Here is a 7,500-nt window from a genome sequence, read left to right as displayed (position 1 = left end):
GAGGAGAGAGAAAGGAGAGAAAGGAGAGAGAGGAGAGAGAGTGGAGAGAGAGGAGAGAGAAAGGAGAGAGAGGATAGAGAGGGGAGAGAGAGGGGAGAGAGAGGAGAGAGAGGGGAGAGAGAGGAGAGAGAAAGGAGAGAGAGGGGAGAGAGAGGAGAGAGAAAGGAGAGAGAGGATAGAGAGGGGAGAGAGAGGAGAGAAAAAGGAGAGAGAGGATAGAGAGGGGAGAGGGGAGAGAGAGGAGAGAGAGTGGAGAGAGAGGAGAGAGAAAGGAGAGAGAGGATAGAGAGGGGAGAGAGAGGAGTGAGAAAGGAGAGAGAGGAGAGAGAGGGGAGAGAGAGGAGAGAGAAAGGAGAGAGAGGATAGAGAGGGGAGAGAGAGAGGAGAGAGAGGGGAGAGAGAGGAGAGAGAGGAGAGAGAAAGGAGAGAGAGGAGAGAGAGGAGAGAGAAAGGAGAGAGAGGAGAGAGAGGGGAGAGAGAGGGGAGAGAGAGGAGAGAGAGGGGAGAGAGAGGAGAGAGAAAGGAGAGAGAGGGGAGAGAGAGGAGAGAGAGGGGAGAGAGAGGAGAGAGAGGATAGAGAGGGGAGAGAGAGGAGAGAAAAAGGAGAGAGAGGATAGAGAGGGGAGAGAGAGGGGAGAGAGAGGAGAGAGAGTGGAGAGAGAGGAGAGAGAAAGGAGAGAGAGGATAGAGAGGGGAGAGAGAGGAGAGAGAAAGGAGAGAGAGGAGGAGAGAGTGGAGAGAGAGGAGAGAGAAAGGAGAGAGAGGATAGAGAGGGGAGAGAGAGGGGAGAGAGAGGATAGAGAGGGGAGAGGAGAGAGGAGAGAGAGGGGAGAGAGAGGAGAGAGAAAGGAGAGAGAGGAGAGAGTGGAGAGAGAGGAGAGAGAAAGGAGAGAGAGGATAGAGAGGGGAGAGAGAGGGGAGAGAGAGGAGAGAGAGGGGAGAGAGTGGAGAGAGAGGAGAGAGAAAGGAGAGAGAGGATAGAGAGGGGAGAGAGAGGGGAGAGAGAGGAGAGAGAGGGGAGAGAGAGGAGAGAGAAAGGAGAGAGAGGGGAGAGAGAGGAGAGAGAAAGGAGAGAGAGGATAGAGAGGGGAGAGAGAGGATAGAGAGGGGAGAGAGAGGAGAGAGAGAAAGGAGAGAGAGGATAGAGAGGGGAGAGAGAGGAGAGAGAGAAAGGAGAGAGAGGGGAGAGAGAGAGGAGAGAGAGGGGAGAGAGAGGGGAGAGAGAGGAGAGAGAGAGGAGAGAGAGGGGAGAGAGAGGAGAGAGAGGATAGAGAGGGGAGAGAGAGGAGAGAGAGAAAGGAGAGAGAGGATAGAAAGGGGAGAGAGAGGAGAGAGAAAGGAGAGAAAGGAGAGAGAGGAGAGAGAGTGGAGAGAGAGGAGAGAGAAAGGAGAGAGAGGATAGAGAGGGGAGAGAGAGGGGAGAGAGAGGAGAGAGAGGGGAGAGAGAGGAGAGAGAAAGGAGAGAGAGGGGAGAGAGAGGAGAGAGAAAGGAGAGAGAGGATAGAGAGGGGAGAGAGAGGAGAGAGAAAGGAGAGAGAGGAGAGAGAGGATAGAGAGGGGAGAGAGAGGAGAGAGAGAAAGGAGAGAGAGGATAGAGAGGGGAGAGAGAGGAGAGAGACGGGAGAGAGAGGGGAGAGAGAGAGGAGAGAGAGGGGAGAGAGAGGAGAGAGAGAGAGGATAGAGAGGGGGAAAGAGAGAGAGAGAGAGGAGAGAGAGGGGAGAGAGAGGAGAGAGAGGGGGAGAGAGAGAGAGAGAGAGAGAGAGAGAGAGAGAGAGAGAGAGAGAGAGAGAGAGAGAACACTGAACACTGAACACTGAAATGTTTAATGTCATTAGCTGAAAAACTCTGGTGACATAGTAGGTACTAATCAGAACAAAATGGTGCAAAACAGATAAAATGGAACAGAAAGGGGGGAGTGGGGGAGGGGGGGGGACAGAATTGAAACAACGTAAACAAATGAGATTTGCGACACTTTGGCACTTTGTCAGTGGCTTAACCCTTTCACCTCCAAGCTCGCATTTATGCACAGGTGTGGTAGAGGACCCATGTCACTGAAAGGTGACCATTCATTGGTCTGTTATCCATGAACCTACTGATCTTAAGGTTCGGTGGTAGGATAGACCATATTTTCTATACATCGCAGGTGGAATCCTTAGCTGTTCTTAGCCACTGTCTTTTCTGTGTTCATACCACAAGAGAATTTTGTACTCTAAATTGACTGGCGGTGAAAGGGTTAAAGTACATGTGACAGGGGGGTAATGTGCCTTTTTTCAGTCGTTCGTCTCCAAGGTTTGGACAGTACACAGAAATCAAAGTACATATAAATCATATATAGATATTTACGCATGTAACATCGACACACATGAAATTAATACAAACACAAACTAAAGTACATATAAATCCTGAAATAATTATTTATGCCTCAACATCAAACCCATCATACTGAAATGAACACATCATATAATTACAATGTCGAGATTGACCATCCGAATGAAGCCCATACTAATTTTTAATTGATTAATGAGCATTTGGACCGATGATGGACGTTTTTCGTATATCTATTGCCTCAGATATATACGTATCTGCATCTGAGAGAGAGAGAGAGTCTGAGACAGAGACAGAGACAGACAGGCAGGCAGGCAAGCAGGCAGGCAGACAGACATATATTTACACAGTCAAACGGTTTCAGCTCCAAAGAAAACTCGACAGAACTGAAGAGCACAGCGTGTGAAACAGTTTGCACGTGCTTGCACAGTGGCAGTGACGTCATCATCCCCAAACGACAGACAGACAGACAGACAGAGGCAGAGACAGACGAACGGAGGAAGCGAGAGAATCTGAGCGCGCTGGTTCGAATCACAGCTCAGCCGCCGATATTTTCTCCCACTCCACTAGACCTTGAGTGGTGGTGTGAACGCTAGTCATTCGGATGAGACAATAAACCGAAGTCCCGTGTACAGCATGCACTTAGCGCACGTAAAAGATCCTACGGCAACAAAAGGGTTGTTCCTGGCAAAATTCTGTAGAAAAATCCACTTCGATAGGAAAAACAAATAAAACTAGTTGTACGCAGGAGAAAAGAAAAGGTGGCACTGTAGTGTAGCGACGCGCTTTCCATTGTGAGAGCAGCCCGAATTTCACACAGAGAAATCTGCTGTGATAAAATAATAATAATAAAAAAAATAAAAAAAAATTCATTGTTTGTGTATTTTGTTCGATTATTTCATATCATTTCGTGACGTGTTTTATTTCATGACAACGCCAAATTTTACTGCTTGAAGCCAATTAAAGAGTCTTGAAGTTTTGCACGTACTGAACAATTATAATGTTTTACGCAAACTTAGAACAGAATAGAACAGAATAGAATATGTCTTCATTACCAAGTGTACCGGGGTCACAAGGACTATGAGGAGCAGATTGTACGAGACCACAGGCCCAGCGCGTCAAATTCATGTGAAGGTCAAGGTTGGTTCTTCTTTTCTAACAGCAGATGTGGTGTATCGTATATGGATTATCCCGCACGCTTTGACACACCTCCCTGACAGTGGGACTGGTGGTGGAGAGAAACGACGACACAGGGCTATAATGAGCACGGGGAGGGTTGGGGTGGGGGTGGGGGGAGTGGAGGGGGAGGGGTGTTCGGGGGGGCGGAGGGGGGATATTATGACGTTAGTTCTGAAAATAGATTATTTATTTATATATTTATTTTTTTTTTCATTTACTTATTCATTAGTTCATTTATTCATCTCTCATTGATTGATTGATTGATTTATCTATTCATTCATTCATTATTTATTTATTTATCTGTTTATTTATTCATCCATTTGTTTATTCATTTACTTATTCATTTGTTTCATTTATTCATGTCTTATTGATTGATTGATTTATCTCTCTGTCCATTCATTCATTTATCTATCTATTCATTAATTTATTCGTTTATTCTTTATTCTTTTTTTTTTTTCATTGACTTTTTACAATTTATTTTCAACGTAAAAAAAAAACCCACACAAACAAACAAACAAAGAAACAAACAAAAACAAAAATATCTGGATATTCAAACGACAGAAAAACTGCAGGAAGTGGACATGGCTTTTTGTTTCCTCGTGATCGATCGATTTGCAACATGGAACAGTCCGCTTTTTGATCCTCTCTCTCTCTCTCTCTCTCTCTCTCTGTATGGAGGTGGGGTGGTCTCTCTCTTTCTATCCCCACCTTTCTTTCTCACTTCTCTTTTTTTTTAAACACAGGGAATCGTTTGAACATAAATATTAAAACAATAAACTGCAAACAAACAAATAACAATTGGAAATGATAGCATGTGTGCTTGAGGTGGTTGTTGTTGTTTTGGTTTTTTTTCAGGTTCAGTTTCAAGCAGGCGTCAATGCGTGCAGACTGATCCACATGCGCTACACCAATGTGCTGAAAAGAAAGAAAGAAAGAACGAAAAAAGAAAGAAAGAAAGAAAGAAAGAAAGACGAAAGAAAGAAGAAAGAACGAAAGAAAGAAAGAAAGAACGAACGAAAGAAAGAACGAAAGAAAGAATAGAAAGAAAGAAAGAAGAAAGAACGAAAGAACGGAGGAAAGAAAGAAAGAATGAATGAAAGAACGAAAGAAAGAAGAACGAACGAACGAAAAAAAGAAAGAAAGAAAGACGAAAGAATAATAATAATAATAATAATAATAATAATAATAATAATAATAATAATAATAATAATAATAATGGATACTTATATAGCACACTATCCAGAAATCTGCTCTAGGTGCTTTACAAAAACACTTTTGTTAACATAAAACATCATATCTATGTTGCATACACACACCAAAATGTGACTACACACACACACACACACACACACACACACACACACACACACACACACACACACACACACACACACACACACACGCTGCATACATACATTTTAACATACATGTGTATCTAACAGCTACCCTAACACATACGCACACATAGGTAGGCACAAACTTTCATAAACACACGCACACGCACACACAATACACATTCATATACATGCATGTGTATGCACACATAGTCAAGCACAGCTAACGCAAAGGAAGTGGACCTGCCACAATTGAACTTATTGCTGAGGGAAAAGGTGAATTTTGAGACGAGATTTAAAAGATGCGAGGGAATCAGAATGACGGAGGTTATCAGGGAGCTTGTTCCACGTCTTTGGCGATTGAAAAGAAAACGATCTGTGTCCATAGGTCTTACTTCTGACGTGAGGTATCCTGAGAAGTCGAGTATCAGAGGAAAAACGGAGCTGGCGAGACGGGGTATAGATATGGATGAGTTCAGAAAGATACTTGGGGCCAGATCCGTTGACTGCAGAAAAGGTCAGAGTGGATAGCTTATAGTCTATTCGATCAGAAACAGGCAACCAGTGGAGAGACTGAAGGAGAGGAGAAACATGGTCAAATTTAGAAGCTCTGCAAATGAGTCTGGCAGCGTTATTCTGAATTCGTTGGAGTCTGTCTAACAGATATTTGGGAAGGCCGGCCAAAAGAGAGTTGCAGTAATCTAATCTTGAGTGAACCAGAGAGCATACAAGTGTCTTGGTTGCATCGGTTGAGAGATAGTGGCGGATAGAGCTGATTCTACGCAGTTCCAAATAGGCAACTTTTCAGATATTCGAAATGTGCTGTTGGAAGGAAAGAGACTGGTCTAGGATTACACAAAGACTGCGAACAGAGGGAGAAAGTGAAACAGGTGTGCTACTGATCAGAACAGAGTCAGGAAAGGAAGGATGTTGACGAAACTTCTTTGGACAGGTTATCATCAAATCAGTCTTATCATTTAATTGCAGCTTGTTGAGAGTCACCCAGTCCTTTAGGCCAGCAATGCACTCCTGTGTTTGAGTCACCAGTGCATCAAATTCAGCTATGGAAGCCGACTGATAAAGTTGTGTGTCATCAGCAAAGCTCTCATGCGACATCGCATGATGACTGATGACATCCGACACAGGAGCCGCATACAGCACGAAAAGAACAGGACCTAGGACGGACGCCTGTGGGACACCATATTTCAAGGCAGATACTCTAGAGTATCTACCATGGTACCATTTACACACACTTTCTGTGTACGGTCTGACAGGTAAGACGTGATCAATGCTAGTGCAGTGTCACGAATACCAAAGGAAGTTTTAAGTCTGTTCAAGAGGATAGAGTGGTCGATAGTGTCAAAAGCTGCTGACAAATCTAAGGGAGCGAGAACAGATATCTTATCCTCATCAAATCCCGAAAGCAAATCATTCACTATTCTAAGAAGGGCTGTTTTGCAACTATGACCACGTATATAATAAGCTGACTGGTGGGAATTAAGTAAACCAGTTTGTTCCAGATGAGCCAAGAGCTGAGACAATATGATCTTTTCTAGCAGTTTTGATAAAAATGACAGATTAGAGACGGGTCGATAATGTTTCAAACAATTATGATCCAAAGATGGTTTCTTGATGAGTGGACGTACAACAGCAGATTTGAAGCTTTCAGGGAAACAACCAGACAGTAAGGAAGAATTGATGACATGAGTAATATGTGGCAGTAGAACATCAATACGAAAGAAAGAAAGAAAGAACGAACGAACGAAAGAAAGAAAGAAAGAATAGAAAGAAAGAAAGAAAAAATAGAAAGAAAGAAGAAAGAAAGAAAGAACGAAAGAATAGAAAGAAAGAAAGAAAGAAAGAATAGAAAGAAAGAAAGGACGAAAGAATAGAAAGAAAGAAAGAACGAAAGTATAGAAAGAAAGAAAGAATAGAAAGAAAGAACGAAAGAATAGAAAGAAAGAACGAAAGAAAGAAAGAGGGAACGAAAGAATAGAAAGAAAGAAAGAAAGAACGAAAGAAAGAGAGAGGGAGAGAGAGAGAGAGACAGAGACAGAGCGAGAGAGAGAAAGAAAGAGAGAAATAGAGAGAGAGATAGAGAAAGAGAGAAATACAGAGAGAAAGAGAGAGAGAGAGAGAGAGAGAGAGAGAGAGAGAGAGAGAGCAGAACAGAACAGAGCGGAACGCACAGGCATTCTCCTTCATCGAACATTGTACCCCCGAAAACGGAGTATGGCTGTCTGCATGGCGGGGTAAAAACGGTCATACACAATATTTCGTGTGACCCCGGTACACTTCGTAATACAGACATTCTATTCTATTCTAAAAGCCCACTCGTGTATGTATGAGTGAACGTGGGAGTTGCAGCCCACGAACGAAGAAGAAGGAGAAGAAAATTATAGTTATGATTCAATACACCCTTATTCTCCAGCAAGAACACTTCGCTCTTCAGACAGACAACTTCCCCCCCCCCCCTCCCCCTCCCCCTAGGTAAACAATGAAATAGCGAATGATAATAACGTCTAAGTTTATGTTGATGGCGATGACGACGAAAGAAAAAACACCTCATAAAACTGGATGGCACTGCACAAAGAAGATGATGACAGCATTACTGATAACAAACTGAAATTTACCAAACACATGGAGAAAGAAAATTATGTT

The 7,500-nt window shown here is 43.2% G+C and overlaps 1 protein-coding gene across 1 annotated transcript in view; it reads right to left on the bottom strand.

Moving 5' to 3' along the window:
• The window catches only part of LOC143300302 (neuronal acetylcholine receptor subunit alpha-7-like), a 62,073-nt gene that overhangs the window by 53,763 nt on the left and 810 nt on the right, over positions 1–7,500 (bottom strand). The window lies entirely within an intron of this gene.

The sequence above is a fragment of the Babylonia areolata genome, chromosome 26 (genome assembly GCF_041734735.1).
Source record: "Babylonia areolata isolate BAREFJ2019XMU chromosome 26, ASM4173473v1, whole genome shotgun sequence".
Taxonomy (NCBI): Eukaryota; Metazoa; Mollusca; class Gastropoda; order Neogastropoda; family Buccinidae; genus Babylonia; species Babylonia areolata.
Note: the sequence above shows the minus strand (reverse complement) of the source record. Positions and strands in the feature narration are given on the sequence as shown.